The 20,864-nt window shown below is 60.2% G+C and overlaps 1 long non-coding RNA gene across 1 annotated transcript; it reads right to left on the reverse strand.

The window, feature by feature from the left end:
• Positions 1–440: 440 nt before the first annotated feature.
• On the reverse strand, positions 441–6,797 carry LOC144332220 (uncharacterized). Its single transcript, XR_013400114.1, has 3 exons — positions 6,531–6,797; positions 6,284–6,390; positions 441–4,861 (listed from the first exon to the last, which is right to left on the reverse strand). It is a non-coding gene; the product is annotated as an uncharacterized LOC144332220 (long non-coding RNA).
• Positions 6,798–20,864: the final 14,067 nt, after the last annotated feature.

Here is a 20,864-nt window from a genome sequence, read left to right on the forward strand (position 1 = left end):
TGCCTGCAGGTGCTGGATGCTCTGCATTGTGGGCACTGGGGATGGTCCCACTTGGGGCTTTGAGCTCCGGTGAGGCCACCCTCTGTCCAGCCAGGGGGAGGGTGCCCCTGAGAAGGGGGCTGTCAGGGTTGCCTGAGGAGTGGGATTGGGATGACCCCCTCAAACTCAGTCCTGGGGTTCCTTGGCTCTTGTCCCTCCCTGCAAGTGGGGAGGCCATGAGAAGTTGTGGGGAAAGGCCCCAGAGACCCCAGGGCAGGGAAGAAGGCCTGGGGGCTGTGCTGGGACCTGGAAAGGGGAGGCCTTGTGCTGCTCCCTGTGGTCTGAGGGGCAGGAGGTTAGAGGGAGGGGCAGACCTGCTTCCAGCAGGGCCCCTGGGCCCCCAGAGTGGGAGAAAAGTCAGTTCATGGCCCCCTCCCCACCTTCAGCACTGTCCCTCTCCCCAGGCTCCACCCTGGCAGGGCTTTGGGGCCTGGGGCATCAGCTGAGCCCACTGGGCCCACAGCACCCTCAGGACCTCCCACCCCTTGGGATCCACAAGGCAGCATTCCAGGACTTCTCCTACACCGGGGGCTCCATTCGCCTGAAGGCCAAGGACTGCAGAGCTCATCAATGGTGAGGGTGGCCCGGGAGGTGGGTGAGGTTGGGGAGCCTGGGGGTACCATACAGGTATAAGAATTCATTTTGGACACCGTATGTGCCCCCTTCTGCAGGAACCTTTGAGTTCAACAGCCCAGGCTCACTGCCCCTTTGGCTGGTGCCACTTCTGGGTCAGTCTCCAGGGGCAAGGACAGGTTGGCAGTGTCCCCTCTCTGCCTAACTCCAGCCTGGGCACTTCTGGAGCATCCCATGTGCCTGGCTCAGCTCAGCAAGCTGACATTTGAAAGCTCACAGCTATCCTGTGAGGTGGGTGATTCTCATGTTCGTTTCATGAATGAGGAAGCCAAGGCCAGGACAGAAGTGACCTGCTCCAGGGCCACAGCTGGGCAGGGGTGGAGTTGGCATTTGAACCCAGCTGTGTGCCTCTTGGGTGCTGCGCAGCCTCCTGTCAGTTCCTTCTGGCGCCTGGTCTGTGGGTGTTCCTTTGTCCAAGGCGCCTGCAGCCCTCACAGGGTCCACGGGGTGGGGAGAGAGCTCAGCGCCCCGCACCCACCAGCACCATCTCCGACCCCTGGGCAGGCTTTGTGTTGGAGGTGGCAGCCAGGTCCTGCCAACGGAAGATGCTGGGCCTTGCAAACAGCCTGCACTGTGGGTGACCCGGCCGGCCGGGCCCAAACTGGCTGCCAAGGAAAGGGAGCGGGAAAGGAAAACAGCTCTCGGCTACGTCGCCTGTGTAACCGAATCTGCTTTCAAAGCCCCTCACAACGCGGGCTCCGCATTCGGCATGGCAGGCGCTGGCCGCCAGATCACCGAGGGCCGCTCAGGGGGTCTTCTGGGGACGAGCCCATAGCGAGTTTGTTTTCGGGGAGAAGGTCATCGCACTCAAGGTCTGCCCCGTGACTGCAGGATTCTCAAACGTCCTGCCACGTGCTGGGATACCCCCCACCCACCGCAGGCGTGCCCTCCGGAGGGCAGGGAGGGGAAACAGGTTTGCGCTGTTAGGGCCACAAGCCAAGGGGCCTGCAGGGCATCTTAGTGATGCTTTTGTGTCCCTGCAGTTGGCGACACCCATTGTCACACCCCCTCCGCACCCTCAGAGTCTCCCAGATGACAGACTTACCTGGGGATGCAGACGGGGCTGGTGATGACCTTGGCCCCGTGTTTATGACGGGGCCTGCACCCAATTCTCGCCTTCAGGTGCCGATGCGGGGGCGAGGGGAGGTGTCAACTGGGCTGGGCTGGGCACGACTAGACTGTGGCCCCATCTGGGAGCCCGGCCACCACCTCAGCAACGCCACCTCCTTAGGATGTGGGAGTGGGATTTACTCTGGAGACTCAGAGCCAGAGGGTGGCTGGAGGCTCGTAGCCTGGCCCAGGCAGCTGGGGGAGGGCTTTGCCTGGTGCCTGGAACCCCCCCACCCCCGCATTCTAGCCTTTGCTTTCTCTTTTGCTCTCATTTTTAAAAACGTCTCTCCACTCCTCCCTCCCTCCCTGCTCTGGCCTGCCTGCTCCTTCATTCCTTCTCTGCTCCTAACCCCCTGATAGAGGAGCCTGGGGAGTCCACAGCCTCCTGACTCCATGTTCCTCTTTCTCCCCTGTCTTCCTGGAGAGGTCTGCCAGTGACAGGCTTGGAGCCCCATCCAGGGGACCTGTCCTGGGCTGGGCTGTCCACAGAGGAGCAGCGTGGGGAGTTGGGAGCGCCCAGCCTGCCTGTGGGCTGCATTGCCACTTCCTGCCCAGGAGCCCTGCACCCGTCTGTCCGCCTCTGAGCAGGACAGTGGGGTTTCCTGGCTGGGAGCAGAGTGTGTCACGTTCCAGTTATGTCTGCCCGATGCTCAGCTTTCAGTGAGTGTCAAAGCGTTAGCCCCACTCTGTGGGTGGAAGGGGACCCGAGATGTGAATCCAGGGGAGTTAAAAGGCTTCGGAAAGCATCCAAAAGGATGGAGAAAAAAAGGAAGTTTGAGGGGCTGGAACGGTGCGAGCTTTTTTTTTCATCCTTTAACTTTTTCTGCATTTCTGTATTTTCCACCATGAACAAAGTTCATTGATAATAGAGACTCAAATACTTAATGGATGATTCAAAGAGATAATCCGAAAAGGGAAATAACATTTTTCTGGGATCTGGCTGAAGCTTCTCTGGGGATTACGCAAAAACCTGTCTGAGGGAGTGAGAACGCAGAGGCACCTTAGGCCCAGCCACCACTTCAAGCTCGGAGGATTTGCAACAAAGACACACATTTGCTGGGCCTGAGCAAAGAGAAAAAGCCACTCGCCTTCAGCAGCGAAGGAGAAGGGGCACTGAGATCTTGGTTTGGCTTTCTGGGTGAGCACTGTCATTCCAGAGGCGCAGCCGTGAGGTGCAGTCCTGTCTGGGAATGGGGATAACAAGGGCTGAGCTTGTGCATGCACACCTGTGTGCAGCCACACACATGCACCTGTGCACACACAAGCATATACACATATATGCATATACTCATATATGTGCACACACGCAGGCCCATGCTCACATGCATGCACACCTGTGTGCCCCCCACACTTACATGCACGCGTGCACATGCACACCTACACACACTCCTATGCACCCACCCAGTGCTCACGACACCCCTGGGTACACTTATGTGTGTACATCCAGATGCACCTGCACACTCGCACACATGCCTCTACATGTACGCCCGCGGGCACGTGTGCTCGCAGAGGCCTGGAAGGTGACGGTTTCTCCATATGACGACGTCTGCCGTGCTCGGTGGGAGCAGCCGCACTGCTGCCTGTTTCCCTGCCCCAGTCCGGCCATCACTCCTCACCCTAGTCAGGCTCAGGGTGGGGGAGGTGAGTACCCTGGAGTGGCCTGGTCACGTAGGTGGGCAACCATCTGGGGCACCGACCTCCAAATGGGCCACCAGGGCCCTTCCTGCATCTGCTGAGTCCCTGACTCAGTGCCCAGTGAGGGTCCTGGGGCAGCAAAAGAATGTTTAATGCTCCGCATGTCGGTGGGTCTGGCCTTATGGAAACTCCTCCCTGGCAGGTGGAGTGGAGCAAAGGGCAGGCATTCCCATTGATCAGGAGCTGGGGGCCAGGCCTACTGACACCTTGATGCTGAGGGGGCCAGAGCAGCCCTGCGCGATGTTCCACAGGCCCAGGGTCTTGGCAGGTGGAGGCAGACAGAGCTTGTGTTCCAGGGCACTTTGCAGGCAGCAGGACCCCCAGGTCCTCTGGAGAGGGTGGCTGGAGACCCGGCCTGGAGCTGCTGCCCCCACACTTCAGGATACCTGCCTGCGTGCGTCGTCCATTGTTTGGGGGCTGCACAGAGCACAGTTTTGAGCAGGGAGTTGGGTGTCACCTTGGAGTGGCTGTGAGATGTGTGGGACCCTGGGGGGCCACCTGGGGTCAAGCCCAGCCCTGCCCCTTGGGCTCTGGGACCCTGGGGGAGCCACTTTCATGCTCTGTGCCTCGGTCTGTGACCCTGGAGGAGGGTGGGGATGTCTAGCTCTCGGGACGATGGTTGCATCTCAAGGGTGAGGGCCCCAGGCCTGCCAGGTTCTTTGAGCACAGTCCGAGGGTGGCCTCTCAGGGCTGCTCTGGTGGGTGGCCAGTCCCTGCTGGAATGTGACTCTGTTCCTGGGATCAGAACCTGCCCTGTTGTTTGTGGACGGGGTTACCTTTGCCAGGTCCTGCCATTTCTGAGCCTCCGTTTCCCAATCCGTGGTGGGGTTGACGTGAGGAAATGAGAAATGCACTCAGGGAGCACTGACTGGCACCGCAGGGCAGCGAGGAGGAGCCACCACGGTCACTCTTGGAAAAGTCCCCAGCCCTGCAACCGGGAGGGCAGTAAGAAAGTCCACGGCTTCTTGTCCTGGCCGCCCAAGCCCGGGAGAGGCAGCAGCCCCGGCCACACCCCTGCCAAGAGCCAGCTCAGGGGCCCGGGGCCGCTGAGATCACTGGGCAGTTCCCAGGCTGGCTGGGCTGTCCCCTGTCAGGAGGGCAGGGCTGGCAGGTTTGTGGACGCCTTCTCAGGCTGACCCCCACAATAGCTGCCCTGCTCCACCCCGAATCTCCCCGTCCCAGGCTGCGCCTGCCTCCAAGTGCCTGACAGGAGATGGCCAAGCCCATTCCTCATGTGCAAAGAATTTCCCGAGCAGCCGCAGCCGCTGCAGCTGGAACTTGTCTCCAGATGGGTCGTTCTGAGGGAAACCAGCGTCTCCTGTCTCCTCCTGCAGACACGGGCTGGCGTCCGAGCCCTGGATCCCCTGCCCCGGCTTGGCTTCCTCTGGAGGGGAGATAAGGGGCTCCTGGCATCTTGTAGGCTGAAGAACTCGCCCAGCACGCTGACAGGGAGGCGCCAGAGGCAGCCGCTGACCTCCCTCAGCCCCTGCAGCCCCCTCCCCTCTTGCTGCAGACAGAAGCCCTCAGGGCCCAAGGTCCACCCACCCAGCCTGGGGGCCGTTCTGTAGCTGTGGCCCACTCCAGCCAACCCAGGACTGAGGGGCTCCAAAGCGTGCCCAGCGCATAGGGAGGGCTTATTCCTGGGGGCACCGTCTCCCAGTCAGAGCCAGCTGGAGCTGGGCACAGCCAGGGAAGAGCAAATGTGTTCTCTCCTTGACTCCTTCTCCAAGTTTGTGATGGCGTCTGCCATGGGCCAGACAGGGGGACACGAGGGTGAACGAGCTGATGTGGCTGCCCTCTGGAGCCTTCCAGGGTGGGATGGCAGGCATGGAGAGGCACACAGGGAAACTGTGGAGTCTCGCTGAGGTATAGACGATGCAGAAAGGGCCAGGGAGTTCCCACAGCGACTGTCACGAGTTCCCTGGGCGGGGGCGGAGACCACCACCCAGCCCCCAGCACCTCCAGCACCGTGGGCGCCCTGGCTGGAGATGCCTTCCTGTCTGAGGTCAGAGGCTGCAAACCTGTGGCTGTGGTTATCCTACCATGTTTTTAAAAATTGGAACAATTCATGTAAAAGCCCAGATTTATTTTTCTTGAAAAAAATTGACAGCCAAGTGTGACCACGGTGGGCTTGTTTCTACAAGTTAGGGGATCCTCCCTCGGAACAGGCAGTGCTCTTGGTTGCCGTAGACGCCCCCGCTCCCTGTTGTCTCACCCAGTCCCTGCTGGGCCTCTTCGTGGCCCATCCCCTGGTTCAGATATTTCATTGAAAGACCCAACCCCCCACGGGGAGGCCATCCTTCTCAGGAAGGTCACTTGGCCTGGACTCGGGACTGGACACTCATTACCGGTCACCCTGTGACTTGAGCAGGACTTTGCCTTTCTGCGCCTTGGTTTCTCCATTGTAAGAGGGGCTAACGCCTGTGTCATGGGACTGTCCCGAGGCTCTCAGAAGCAGCGGGCTTGCTCATGCTTAAGCACAGAGCTCACAGCTGGGGACGGCCTCTTTGCCACAGGTCCCGGTGTGCACCCAACTTCCGCTGCAGAGGGCAGCGTTGTGTGTGCCCACGTCTGCGCTATGGACACAGCGTGTAAACTGCACAGCCTTTGACGGTGGCTGCTGTTGTTGGAACGCTGGCCTCTAAGTGTGCTCTCCAACGGCATATGGCCGAAGGACAGCCCCTCCTTTGGTGGGGGAAGTTCTCCACAGCTTTGGTGCTTGGGAGGTTTAGAGATGGCTTAGGGAGCCACTGAGATGGGAGGGGATACATGGGATACATTTATCTCTATCTTCTTGGGGACAGACCTCGGAGGTCCCTCCTTCACCCGTATCGGCCTGGATGAATGGAATCCGCGGAGCAGGTTTCTCAAAGCAAGCCTGGCGGGGCCCTCACAGGCATTCCTGGAAGAGGGCTGCGGAGTTGAAACACAAGGAGGAAATAAACAGAAATAGGCTTAGGAAGGGTCTCTGCCCTCCGTCTTTGGCGGGCTCAGGAGCCCTGCCTGGGGCTGGGAGCGAGAGCTCAGATATTTACGTTCTCTGAGGCACTGACCGTGGCTCTGCGACGGTTTCTCGCAGAAAGGAGGTTTCTCCGGACGGACATCCTTCAGCAGCGCTGGACTAAGCCACGGGACAGGTCTGACTGTGGCTCTGCGCTCCCCACCGTCCCATCTGTTGCCCCTCCCCGCTGAGAGCTGGGGGAGGGATGGGATCTTTTCTCTGTGAACTGACTTCAGCTTGTGGAGTCCTGGGGTCTCAGAGCCTGGGGAGGGAGGAGTGGGGCTCTCCCTGCTCGGGTTCCTTTTCTGGGTGAGGCGGGGCCTGTTTACCAGGCAGACGGGGGCTCCCCAGCCTCCGCAGATCTCCTGGTGTCTCCCCCAAGGCTGTTCACACTTTCCTCACTTGGGGACTGATAAGTCACGCAGCTGGCAGCATTTGCACCTGATTCAAGGAGGGGAACATTTTCCCTGGAGATAAGCCTTGAAGTCAGGGCTAGTCCCCACCCTGGGACGAGGAGAGGACAGAAGGCTACAGAGGGCTGCACCGGGGAGGGTGGATGGGGCGTTCACCCACCCCTGCTGCGGTATTTTCCTTTGTTGGTTTTGCCCGAGGTCTGATAAGCGCCCCGCTCCAGCCAGAGGCCTTATCTGGCCGCATAATCCCCTGGCCTTGGCTGGAGAACACCAGGGCTTTGCCCAGTCTGCCCTCCCCACCCCCGCCTTGGCCCCTGCAGGCTGTTGGGGCTGGGGGTGGAGGGAGAGGGGGTGGCGTGAATACCCCCTTCCTCTTGCTCTTTCTCTTCCAACAGGGCAAGGGGTGCCGGTGGTTGAAGAGGCCCCTCTGGGCAGGAACCTGTCACCTGGGGCACGGGTGAGTGGGAGCCATCCTCCGCTGCCCACCTCCCAGCTGTGGCCCTGAGCTACACTGGCCCTGTGGCCACGGACCGGTTGACCAGGAAGCCCTGGGAATCAGTAGGAAATGAGTTTGAGACCGGGTCCTCCACACAGGCTTCTGGGCACATAGACTCAGGCTCGGCAGGAGGCCCTCCTGGTACAAGTTCCAGCCCTTCCTTCATTTTGTGTCTGGAGCAAGTCAGCACCCCATGTGCCCAGAGTGCTCATCCAAGGAGTGGGGTGATGAGCCCAGCCTCGCAGGGAGGTGGGAGGTGGGAAGAGCTCACCCCGGTCTGGCTTGTTGTCCTCACAATGATGGCATCATTGTCATCATTATCATCATCCTTGTCAACCACTTAGAGCTCATGAAGACAGCACTCTCCATCATGCCCTGTTTTATAGCTGAAGACCAATGAATTCAGGCTCCATAAGGAAGAACCTAGAGGGTCCCCAGGTCAGCCTGCCCCAGCCTGGAGCTTATCCACCATGGAAGTGTGTCTGTTGGCCTTAAAGAGGAGAGGGCATTTGGGCAGGGCTTTGAGGTATGAGTAGGAGTTTGCTGAGTGAAATGAGAAGAAACGGTTTTCAGGGCAGAGGGAACAGGTTAGGGGTAGTAAGAAGGGTCTTGAGGCCCATAGAGAGTGACTGCTATGAGTGAGTGGTTGGAACTGCGGTGACTGAAGATGGGGAAGGACACCTGGGGGTCGGGGGTGCCCAAGGAGTTGGGGATTTATCTGGAAGATGGTGGGTGCTAAGGCAAGAAGAATTAATTCCTTTTTCTTTTTGCAAAAGCAAAGCCCTTCATAGGATTTCCTTTTGGACTTTCTTTTTGAAAGAGTAATGCACGCGGACAGTAACCGTTTAGAAAATACAGTTTCTAAAAGAAAAGCAATGACCCTTTGCCTCTCCCACACACCGCCCTTTCCCCACAAGCCCCCGGAAGGCTGGGCGTCTGCCCTCCCTGCCTTGACAGCTGCAGGATGTTTTGTGATGGGACGCGTGAGGAGCTTTGGCCAGTCCCTGGAGATGGACACGCAGGTATGTCCAGTTTTCCCAGCCCATGTAAACGGCTGCAGTGAGTGGCCTTTCCAAGTTCCCCGAAGGGGGCTTGTGGGGACAGTTACAGACAGGTCATTTAACAGATCCCTTCCAGAAATGAAGGACATCTCAGCTGTGCACTGGCAGGCCTGGTTCCTCCCCCTCCACGCCTAATGTTTCTGTTTAAAATGTTTGGCCACTGGAGAGGTGAAGGCACGCACCTGTGCCTGTGGCACTTTATTACCCTGAGTGTGCCCTGCACCTCTCACTGTCCTGAAGTGGCTCGGCCCTCGGGCTTCACCTGGGCCTTCTGCACCTGAGCCTGGGCTTGGCCCGGCATGGCCAGTGGGCTCCGGGCCCCTCCTGCCAGCCGAGGACTTCTGAGACAGAAGCCTGGTGCAGCAGGCAGGCAGCTCTGGACTTTGAGCCTGGGCCCTCGACGGCCAGGGAGAGGGCGTCCCCCAGCACACACTACCCTAACCTTTAGCAACATCCCAACGGTAGGTGGGGGTGCTAGCCTTGAAAGTTGGGTGTCCTGAGGGTTGGGGCAGGAGGGCAAGGGGCCGCCCCAGGGAGGTGGTGCATGACACAGCCTATAACAGGCAGTGACTCACTGCTCATCCAGCCATAAGTCAGGGTGACAGGCTCAGTGTCCCAGCCATGCTCCCTGGAGTCCCTGCCCCGACGTCATTCCCCTCCCTGCAGCCTGCGCTGGGCAGAGCTCCCTCCCCAGGGGGGCAGCCTGGGCTACTCTGGGACCATCCATCCATTCCAGACCCACCCATTCCAACTCATTTGCTACTGCTGGGGAAACTGAGTCCCAGGGAGGGGGAGCAAGGGTAGATGGAGAACTAACAGTGTCACAGTCCACAGGTCATCTGTCCCCCGCTTTACAGAGTGGGCTGCAGAGCTCAGGGCCAGGATGCTCAGCTTGTCAGGCTGTGATCTGGAGGAAGCAGGCACCTCTGCTCAGCCCAAGGCCCTCCGTGCTCCTGGGGGCTGCGGGGACAGATCCAAGAACATGGGCCCTGGGGCCACTGTGTCTGATTCAAACGATGCTTCCTCCCTATTGACACCAGGCAAACTGCTGAGCCGCTCCGTGCCTCAGTTTCCTCATCTGTAAAGTGGGATTCATAGTAGCTCCTTCCCGACTGGGCTGTGTGGGGATTGGTGAGTGATGCCGTGGGGCAGGATCATGATTTACGGGGTGCCTCTATGTTCTCCCAGAGAAGGGAAGGGCCCTGGGGGGCCCACTCCCCACCAGATAGCGGAGTCTCCCAGGGACTAAGCAGGCGGGAGGGATGGGAGCCGCCCTGCTGTGCAGAGCCTTGGCAGGATCCCTCGATGCCGTCCCCAGGCTCTGCAGGGGCCAGGAATAGGGCCACTGGCCCTGGGGTCCTTGTAGTTCAAGGGTCACCCTGGACTGCGGGGCTCTAACTATAGAGACCCTGAGGCAGTGATGTTTGCGCAACCTGCCCGCCTGTCACTCCCTCCCCTACCCCTCACCCTCGCCCTGCCCCGCCCCTCACCCTCGCCCTGCCCCCTTGCCCCGCCCCTGGCACCTGCCCTGACCTTCCCCTCCTGTGGTGGTTAATACTGAGCGTCAACTTGATTGGATTGAAGGATGTAAAGTATTGCTCCTGGGTGTGTCTGTGAGGATGTTGCCAAAGGAGATTAACATTAGAGTCAGTGGCTGCGAAAGGCGGACCCACCCTCAATCTGGGTGGGCACCATCTAATCAGCTGCCAGCTCTGCTAGGATATAAAGCAGACAGAAAAACGTGAAAAGGCTAGACTGGCTTAGCCTCCCAGCCTGCAGCTTTCTCTGTGCTGGATGCTTTCTACCCTTGAACACTGGACTCCAAGTTCTTCGGCTTTGGGACTGGCTTTTCTTGCTCCTCAGCCTGCAGACGGCCTATTATGGGACCTTGTGATCATGTGAGTTAATACTCCTTCATAAACTCCCCTTATATATACATCTGCCCTGTGAGTTCTGTCCCTCTAGAGAACCCTGATGAATACACTGTCCCTCACCCTCACACTGGCCCTGTCCCCCTCCCACCTGCTGTGCTCAGCGCCCCTGCCTGTTCCTCCCCATGCCACGTGGAGCTCTGGACACAGGGCGATCACAGAAACTGGCCCCTTCCAACCTTTTTATCACCTCTGGGGAAACTGAGTCCTGAGGTGGGGGAGCACCGTAGCCTGGAGAGCTGCACGACTGTGAACCCCCACCCCAGAGGGAGGCTGGGAGGAACCCCTGTGTGCAGGTGTAGTGCCTAGGACAGTAGCCCCAGAGAGCTCTGGAGGAGGGGATGCCCAGCCAGTGAGAAGACGTGTGGGGGGACCTCCAGATGGGTTTCAGGGCCTGCGGCTGCTAAGTGACCTCCTGTCTGTGCCTGCTCCCCGCTCCAGCTGTGAGCCCCTGACTCCCACCCTCACACTAGTCTGCTCTTCTGAAGGGCATGACTTGGGGACCCGCTGCCTGCACTCATGCTCCTGTCTCCCTCCCTTTCTCCTTCCTCTCTGCCTACCTGGAGCCAACATTGAGCCTCTAATCTGTGCCAGGCGTCCTCATGCCCCCTTTTCTCTTTGCAGGCCCTTCTTTTGCAGGAAGCCCCCCGAGCCCTCACCTGCACCCCAGAGCGCCCTCTCCTCTCTCCCAGCTCCACCCACCCTACCCCCACCAGGCTCCCAGGGGAGCCTCTCCCTGGCCCTGCCAGGTGCCCACTGTGCACCTCCTTTGGTGTGGTTGGGGATTCTTTCCCAGTGTGACCTAGGGGGGCATCTAGAGGAGCTGCCCAAGGGGAATGGGCTTCTGTGCTGGGCTTCAGAGGCTGAGTAGGAGTTTTCCTGGAAAAGGCACAGCAGCAGCAGGGGCCTGGAGGCCTGTAGGGAGAGTGGCCACTGTGCGGGGCGGGCCTCCACCCTGATGGCCTCACTGCTCCAGCCTCTCTGTTCTTTCTTCCCCAAAGTGCCAAGTTTCTTTCTCTCGTGACACAGGGGCTCCTACAGCCCTAGAGTCTATCTATCATTTCTGCAGATGGAGGAGACGGTCCGTCCCCCAAGCCTCTCCTGCTGTAGCTGGGGGCCTGAGCTTTCTGAGGCTCCCTGAGGCTCCCCGGGACCCAGGGCTTGAGTGGTGGGGCTGGCAGGTTGCGTCCGCAGTTGTGGTGGTGACAGGGAGGCCCTCCAGGCATGGACCTCATGGTGGGCTGGGTGCTGCGGACGGACGGGGCAGAGACCTGCAGGGAAGCCCCTGTCCCCGGGCCTATGGGAGGGGAAAAGAATAAGCACGGAAACAAGGACAGATGGTGAGGAGGGCACGGCAGAAACAGCAGAGCCTCAGGGCTGACATTCGAGGGGTGATCAGGGAGGCCTCCCACAGAAGGTGATGTGGGTGCTGAGAACGGGTGATGAGGGCCCAGAGCTCCAGCCCCACCTCCAGCACAGCCCAAGCCCAGCTGCTGCACAGTAGCCACTCACGCCTGAGGCTGGGATGGAGGCGGCGGGGAGGAGGGAGCTGCTGATTCCAGGGCCCGGGGGCTTCCGGGGCCAGGCCAGCTGCGGGTGGGGCCTCTTTTCTCCCAGTGCAGCAGGCCCAGCCAGGGCCCACCTCAAAGTCCCCCAGCAGAGGAATTGGTGAGACGTGAGACCTCTAGGGGCTGCAGTCACAAGAGAGGCCTGGAGCACGGGGGCCGTGCAACACGGGGGGGTGCTGAGCCCCTCTTGTTTGGGCAGGACAGTTGTGGGGAGTCTGGCATGGGGCTCCGGCCCAGTGGAGCATCTGGCTCCTGGGGAGAGGCTGCCTCGCAGGGCCTGATGTGACTCCCAAACCCCACAGCCCCTGGGGCCTACGGAGGGGGATGGGGGACAGCTCTCACCAGCCTCGCTGGAAACCCCAGAGCCCCCCACTTCCTCTAGGCACAGCCAAGCTTCTGAAGGCCCAGCCAGCCCTGCTTCCCGCTGGATCCCTGGAGCTGCTCCTCCTGTTCCCTTCTTGGTGGGGTTTCCTGCGCCCTTGCCAAGGGGGTCCTGGGAAGCCCCCTCACACCTGCTGCAGCTGTGCCCGGCCCGCTCAGCACCCCCTCCAGGCAGTCTCTCTGCCTGCCCTGGAACCCTAGTGGAGACCCAGCTCCCAGGGCCCTGGAGACCACCTCCCCAAGGCCCCGGCAGTGCCTTCTTGTGTCCATACGCAGCAGGTGCCCCGTGGCTGTGGCATCAGATAGGGATCCCTGCCCTGGGCACACATGCCAGGACCCTGGGAGGGAAATCAGAAGCATCCGGAGCTCTGGAAGCGAAGCCAGGAGGGTGGGGAGACAGAACCTGCCAGAGAAGGTTGGGGACCAGAGAGCTGGCTGCCAGGAACGCCCGTGCCACGTGGGTGCGTGGGGGCGAGGCTGGCATAGGCTCAGCCCAAGGACTGACCCTGGAGCCTCCCAGGCAAGGCTGGCCTCGGGGGCCCGTGACCTTGACCCCAGGTGACCCCGTGCTGGCATCATGCTCTGCTTTCTGGGCAGGCTGCTGTAGGTGGTGAAGCCCCCAGCCCTGGAAGGGTCCCGGCAGTGCTGTGCAGGGAAGAGGACAGGGAGGTGGTGGGGGCGTCTTGCTTGGACCCAGCAGGGTGAGGGTGGATGAGACGCCCTGGGTGGCCTCAGCAGGTGGAAGGCAGGAACCTCCATGCATGGACCGAGTGCCTCTGCGCAGGTCCTGTGTGGAACCCTCCAGACGCCCCGGGAGTGTTAGTCACCAGGCCCCTATGACAAATCACTGCAAACTTGGGGCCCTCAACCACACCAGTTCCTCAGGGTACAGTTCTGGGGGTCAGAAGTTCTAAGTGAACCTTAAGGGACTAAAGTCAAAGCTGCTGTCTCTGGAGGCCCTGGGGGAGGAGTCTTCCCGCTCCTGCAGCCTCTGGGGCTCCGGCCATTCCTGGGCTTGAGGCTGCATTGCTCCAGCCCCCGCCTGTGTCTCCCATGGGGCCTTTTCTTCCTCTGTCTGTGTCAAATCTCCCTCTGCCTGTGTCTTATAAGGACTCCTGTGGTCGTATGTAGGGCCCCCCTGGATAATTTGGGGTCATCTCTCCATCTCAAAGTCCTTAACCATCTCTGCAAAGTCCTTTCTGCCACCTAAGGTGACACACTGAAAGGTCCTAGGATTAGGATGTGGACATCTTGGGGAGCTGTTATTCTGTCTACCATGGAGGCGGTATTATTATTGCCACCCATTTTACAGATGAGAATTAGGAGGCCCCAGACAGGCCACGGCACTTGGTCAGGCACCCCCCTCAGCGGAGAGTGTTGGGTTTGGGATCTGAGCCCAGGACATCCTGAAACCAAAGCTCCTCAACCCCATCAGACCAGGGCAGAGTTGATGAGGCCACGAGACCTCTGCTGGGGACCCAAAGAGGGGAAACTGAGGCTCAGGGAAGGCAGGTAACCTAAGGTTGTCAGTTTGCCAGGGTCAGTGCAAGTGTGGGAGCCCAGGCCTCGAGCTCACTCCCCAGGTGTGTGAAATGGTTGCTCCTGTCTTGCCCCACTGTGCCTTCTCAAGGTGAAATCCTGCCTCACACAGTCCCCGCCCCCATCCCAAGCCTATTTTTAGGGCCGGGCTGCAGATACAAGAAGGTGGCAGGGGTCGTTTGCGACAGGAGTTTACTGAGGGCTTCTGTCTCCTGTGAGTGCTGTTGAGATGGAGATTTAAAATGGTCAGACCTCGACCTGGGCCCTGGGACAGGACACATAGCACCCCTGACGGAGGCCCTGGGAAGTCTGCAGAGCCTCAGATACCGGCCTTCTGGGTGCAAGGATGTTGGGGGCGCTGGTGGGTTGCAGTTGGAATGAACAGGTTGACATGAGCATCACAGACAGGAAAACTGAGGACACACCAGGTCTCTAGCAGGAGGGCCCTGCCCCGGGACGCTGGCGCTGGCCTTGGGTGCAGATCGAGCGCCAGGATGGGGCCTGGCACTCAATTCTTCTCCTTTGAGGCTCGGGGAGATGTCAGTTGGCTTGAAAAACCGCCAGACTAAATATAGCTGTGAAACTTCCTGGAACACATTATTCCAAGTGTCCGATAATTAATGCCCAACAACACAGTCTTCCAGAAAGCCGAATCCACTCTGAATGTCCTGTGGGGTGGGCGGGGGCGTTATCGGGAGGAGGCATGTGGGGTCCCTGATGGACCCTCAGAGCAGACAGATGGACGCGAGCGAGCATGTCCTCAGCCCCCTATAGTGCCAGGACTGGCTGAGGTTGGCACCCTCCTGTTGGATCAGGCCGTCCTCAGGAGGCTGTGGGTAGATGGGAGCCCAGGCCCCGGGGAAGCCATGGCTTCTTTCTGCTGCCTCCTGCAGGAAGCTCTCCTTGCCTGCCCTGGCGCCGAGGGCCCCTCACCCCACCCGGTCTGTCTGGTGAAGGCTCCTTCCCATCTTCCCAAGCGGACTAGCCCACCAAGGCCTCGTCCACCTTCCTCACCGCCTGCCGCAGAGGGATGTTTGCTGAGCACGTGTGGGTGATGGAGGCTTCTGGAGGGAGGGGTACAGACAGAGGTTCCCTCGGCTCTGGCCCCTGTGGCCTCCCTGCTCCTCCCAGCCCCGGCCCGGGCTCCCAGCAGCTCCCGTGGAGCGGGCGGTCCCTGGACTCACCCTGGACTCACCTGGCACCCAGGAAGGTGATCACTCCAAAGGCTCCCAGAGGCCATTTACCTTCCCCAGGCTGTTTCCTCACAGGTAGGGGCGAGGCTGCCCACAGCTTAGCTCGGTTTGCAGAGGAGAAAGAAACAGCCCCAGCCCCTGGCTGCTGGCGTCTCCCGGCTGCTCCTGAGTCCGGCCCTTTGAGCCTTGCGCCCCCTCCTCTTCCCACCCACTGCCTCTTGTAGGGAGGGCTGGGTGACCCGTGTGTCTCCACCTGGCCCTGTCCCATGGGTCAGCAGTGGCGATTTCCGTACAGGGCGCCGGGTGTGTGGACACAGGTGGGGTCCAGCGCAGGGCCGGTGGCCTCAGCACCTCCGCAGGGCTTTCCTGGCTTTCTGGGAGCTGGCCTGCCTCTGTCACCTGGGCTCTCAGGCGGTCCCTGGATGGTGGCCTCGCGGAGGTGCAGTGGTCAGGGAGGCTGCCTGGGGAGTGGAGGACCGGGCTTGCGGGGCTTCCGCTGAGTGGCCTATTTCCACCCCCGCAGGGCCAGACCCAGGGAGACCCTGGTCCACCCTCGCTGTCTGAGCAGCCATGCGCAGGGCCTGTGCGTCCTCCACCTGAGCCCCTTTGCCCGGACCCTGCTGGGTGGGTTGGGAGGGATGGGGGTTGCGGGGTGGGGGTGGGGTTCCGGCAGGCGACGCAGGACCCTCCTGGATGGGTTGGGGGGGTGCGGGGTGAGGGCGGACAGGCGATGCGCGCCCCCTGGTGGCCTTGAGGGGCACTTCTCTGGGACCTGGGTCTGCGAGGGTCTCCAGGAGGTGCCGGGCGTTCGGGACCCAGCCAGCACCAGGGCTTTAGGCCCCCGGACCCAGTGTGACTCCAGCTTGTTGCAAACAGACTGAATCTCCTCTCCCAGGGCCACCAGCACCTGAGCGTGTACAGAGCATGGATGGGCCTCGAAACTCTCATTTCTTGTTGTTGGCATGGGTGGGTGTTGGTGATGGGTGGGTGTTGGGGTGGGTGGGTGTTGGCGATGGGTGGGTGTCGAGGTGGGTGGTGTTGGCATGGGTCCATGTTGGGGTGGGTGGGTGTTGGCGTGGGTCCGTGTTGGTGTGGGTCCGTGTTGGCGTGTGTGGGTGTGGGGTGGTGGGTGCTGGGGTAGGTCCGTGTTGGTGTGGGTCCGTGTTGGCGTGTGTGGGTGTGGGGTGGTGGGTGCTGGGGTAGGTCTGTGTTGACAATGGGTGGGTGTTGGGGTGGGTGGGTGTTGGCGATGGGTAAGTGTTGGGGTGGGTGGGTGTTGGGGTGAGTGGCTGTTGGGGTAGGTCAGTGTTGGGGTGGGTCAGTGTTGGGGTGGGTGGGTGTTGGCGATGGGTGGGTGTTGGGGTGGGTGGGTGTTGGGATGGGTCAGTATTGGGATAGCTTCTGGAGGGTGGGGGCAACCGGGACCTGCCTTGGCTGACCCCTCCTTGGACCCCGACAGGCTGAGAGAGGTGGGCTTGGCAGGCAGCGGGCGGCAGAGGAGAGCGGTCCGGGAAGCGAGGCCGGGGAGACAGGGAAGGAGAGAGACGGCTGCACTGTCATTACCAGTCAGTCACCAAGAGTTTCCAGGGAGGGAAGGCATCTCTTTATGGCAGCAAAGGTGCCAGGAAGGTGGGCTGGGGTCTTCCAGCAGCTGAGAGCCGCCCTAGGGAAGGGCGGGGCAGGAGTGAGGGGGGTCCTTGGTCTCGGCATGGGGCAGGGACCCCCTATGTGGGAGCAAGGGGCACATCCCAGTCCTCTCCGTCCTCTGCCTTGTCAAGCAGGAAGCTTTCTTGGGGCCGTGGGTCCCTAATGCTTTTCTAAGCCCAGCTCAGGTTCTGGGGACCAAGGAGCCACAGGCTGGGATGGGCGAGCCTCTGTGGGAAGTTCCTGGTTTATTTCTGTGGTCGCTGTGCAGGTCGAGAGCGACGCTGCTTTGCCTGTTGTGGCCACCATGGTGGGTTCCTTTAGAAAGAGATTTATTTAAGGACATTAAAGAAACTGAGCGGCAGCTGCCTCCGAGAACCTGGCGCCGGGAGGTCTCGTCTTCCTGGGGTTGCACCTGTTCAAACAGAGACAGAGAAGAAACAGGAAGAACTGATCGTGCACAATAGATTACCCCAAGTTAAAGGTACGAGGATCTAGAGGAGCGTTCCGTGAGCCCCTCACGGCGTGTTCAGCTCTGTCCCGCATCACCGAGCCAGGCCAGGAACCGAAATCTGGATGTGGGCTGACGCTTAACCTGGACAGTTGTCCCCTTAGCGTAGAAGACAGCAGCGCACCCTCCACTTTGGCCAGACACCGTGGCCAGCTCGGAGCCCCAGCAGCTCCACTCACAAGGTGCTTGGGAAAATAAACTTAGGCGTCTCCATTCATAACTCAGCATCGTGATTGCGCGTCTGTGGGAGAAACCTTATTCCTGCAACGGCTGTGTGTGTGTGATGGGCCGGAGCCCGGAGGAGTCAGGAGCTCAGACTCAAGTGAAGCTCAAGAACAAGGAGGGTCACAGCCGCATCGACCGCCCCACCCCCAGGCGGTCATAATCCAGAGCGTGGGCCCAGGGCTGCCCCTGCCAATCGGTCCCCAGAGAAAATGCCCGGTGTGTGTGGCACTTCACCACCAGGGGGAGCCCGAGGCCACGTCCAACGTGGGTGTGCGGGAGGGCGGGGGAGGGTGTGAGCCAGCGTGTCTGTGTCCATGCGTGTGAGGGTGTGTGCAGGCGTCTCTTATTGTATATGTGTGGGTGTCTCTGTGAGCATGTGTGCATGTGAGGGTGTGTGCAGGCGTGTCTTACTGTATACGTGCAGGTGTGAGGGTGTCTGTGAGCGTGTCTGTGCATGTGAGGGTGTGTCCATGCGTGTGAGGGCGTGTGCAGGGGTGTATATGTATGAGTGTGAGGGTATATTTGTGTCTTACTGTATATGTGTGAGTGAGGGGGTGAGCCAGCACGTCTGTGTGTCCACGTGTGTGAAGGTGTGTGCAGGCATGTCTTACTGTGTATGTGTGGGTGTGAGGGTGTCTCTGTGAGCATGTGTCCACGCGTATGTCCATACGTGTGAGGGTGTGTGCAGGCGTTGCCTCCTGCACTAGTGTGGGTGAGAGTGTGCGTGGACCGCTAGTGTGGGTGTTCTTGTGTGTGGGTGTGTCTGTGTGTACTGCTAGTGTGTTCGTGCGTGTGGGTGTGTGTCTGCGTGTACTGCAAGTGTGGGTGTTCATGTGTGCGAGCGTGTGTCTGCGTGTACCGCTAGTGTGGGTGTTCGTGCGTGCGAGCGTGTGTCTGCGTGTACCGCTAGTGTGGGTGTTCGTGCGTGCGAGCGTGTGTCTGCGTGTACCGCTAGTGTGGGTGTTCGTGTGTGCGAGCGTGTGTCTGCGTGTACCGCTAGTGTGGGTGTTCGTGTGTGCGAGCGTGTGTCTGCGTGTACTGCTAGTGTGGGTGTTCGTGTGTGCGAGCGTGTGTCTGCGTGTACCGCTAGTGTGGGTGTTCGTGTGTGCGGGTGAGTGTGTGTCTACGTGTACCGCTAGTGTGGGTGTTTGTGTGTGCGGGTGAGTGTGTGTCTGCGTGTACCGCTAGTGTGGGTGTTCGTGTGTGCGGGTGAGTGTGTGTCTACGTGTACCGCTAGTGTGGGTGTTCATGTGTGCAGGTATGTGTCTGCGTGTACTGCTAATGTGAGTGTGTGTGGGTGAGCATGTGTCTGCGTGTACCGCTAGTGTGGGGGTGTTTGTGCATGCAGGTGAGCGTGTGTATGCATGTACCGCTAGTGTGCGGGTGTTCGTGCGTGCCAGTGAGCGTGTATCTGCGTGTACCGCTAGTGTGGGTGTTCGTGTGTGCGGGTGAGTGTCTGCGTGTACCGCTAGTGTGGGTGTTCGTGTGTGCGGGTGAGTGTGTGTCTGCGTGTACCGCTAGTGTGGGTGTTCGTGTGTGCGGGTGAGTGTGTGTCTGCGTGTACCGCTAGTGTGGGTGTTCGTGTGTGCGGGTGAGTGTGTGTCTGCGTGTACCGCTAGTGTGGGTGTTCGTGTGTGCGGGTGAGTGTGTGTCTGCGTGTACCGCTAGTGTGGGTGTTCGTGTGTGCGGGTGTGTGTCTGCGTGTACCGCTAGTGTGGGTGTTCGTGTGTGCGGGTGAGTGTGTGTCTACGTGTACCGCTAGTGTGGGTGTTCATGTGTGCGGGTGTGTGTCTGCATGTACTGCTAATGTGAGTGTGTGGGTGAGCGTGTGCGTGTACCGCTAGTGTGGGTGTTCGTGTGTGCGGGTGAGTGTGTGTCTGCGTGTACCGCTAGTGTGGGTGTTCGTGTGTGCGGGTGTGTGTCTGCGTGTACCGCTAGTGTGGGTGTTCGTGTGTGCGGGTGAGTGTGTGTCTACGTGTACCGCTAGTGTGGGTGTTCATGTGTGCGGGTGTGTGTCTGCATGTACTGCTAATGTGTGTGTGGGTGAGCGTGTGTATGCATGTACCACTAGTGTGGGGGTGTTCGTGCATGCGGGTGAGCGTGTGTCTGCGTGTACTGCTAGTGTGGGGGTGTTCGTGGGTGCATGTGAGCGTGTGTCTGCGTGTACCGCTAGTGTGGGGGTGTTCGTGCGTGCGGGTGAGCGTGTGTCTGCGTGTACCGCTAGTGTGGGTGTTTGTGTGTGCTGGTGTGTGTCTGCGTGTACCGCTAGTGTGGGTGTTCGTGTGTGCGGGTGAGTGTGTGTCTGCGTGTACTGCTAGTGTGGGTGTTCATGTGTGCGGGTGTGTGTCTGCGTGTACTGCTAATGTGAGTGTATGTGGGTGAGCGTGTGTCTGCGTGTACCGCTAGTGTGAGGGTGTTCGTGCATGCAGGTGAGTGTGTGTCTGCATGTACCGCTAGTGTGGGGGTGTTCGTGCGTGCAGGTGAGCGTGTGTCTGTGTGTACCGCTAGTGTGGGGGTGTTTGTGCGTGCGGGTGAGCGTGTGTCTGCGTGTACCGCTAGTGTGGGGGTGTTCGTGCGTGTGGGTGAGCGTGTGTCTGCGTGTACCGCTAGTGTGGGTGTTTGTGTGTGCTGGTGTGTGTCTGTGTGTACCGCTAGTGTGGGGGTGTTTGTGGGTGCGGGTGAGCGTGTGTCTGCGTGTACCGCTAGTGTGGGTGTTTGTGTGTGCTGGTGTGTGTGTGCGTGTCCCGCTAGTGTGGGTGTTTGTGGGTGCGGGTGAGCGTGTGTCTGCGTGTACCGCTAGTGTGGGGGTGTTCGTGCGTGCGGGTGAGCGTGTGTCTGCGTGTACCGCTAGTGTGGGTGTTTGTGTGTGCTGGTGTGTGTCTGCGTGTACCGCTAGTGTGGGGGTGTTTGTGGGTGCGGGTGAGCGTGTGTCGGCGTGTACCGCTAGTGTGGGGGTGTTCGTGTGTGCGGGTGAGCGTGTGTCTGCGTGTACCGCTAGTGTGGGTGTTTGTGTGTGCGGGTGAGCATGTGTCTGCGTGTACTGCCATGGATTGAGAGCCGTGGATGCCACGCAAGCCCAGAAGCCCCAGCTCTCCGAGGAGCTGGTCTGTGACGGCGGCATCTCAGGCGGCTTGGCTGTAGTGGGGATCCCCCAGCAGGCTCCAGGACCGGGGTCTTCTCTTTGGCTCCAGGTGACCCCAGCAGACTGGCCCTGCACCTGGCCCTGTGTTGACACCTCCAGAGGGTTTGTGAGCAGAGATGGGGGCACCTGTGAAGTCAAGGGTGGTCTGTGTGTGGCAGCGCAGCGGGACCTTGGGCCCATGGGCAGCCTGTGGCTCTGAGGATGGCTGTGAGTACTTGGCAATGACACTGTCAGTTAAGCCTGTGCCCGGCAGGGCTGAGATCTCCCAGCGTGTGGCCTGGA

This window comes from Macaca mulatta, chromosome 10, assembly GCF_049350105.2.
Source record: "Macaca mulatta isolate MMU2019108-1 chromosome 10, T2T-MMU8v2.0, whole genome shotgun sequence".
Taxonomy (NCBI): Eukaryota; Metazoa; Chordata; class Mammalia; order Primates; family Cercopithecidae; genus Macaca; species Macaca mulatta.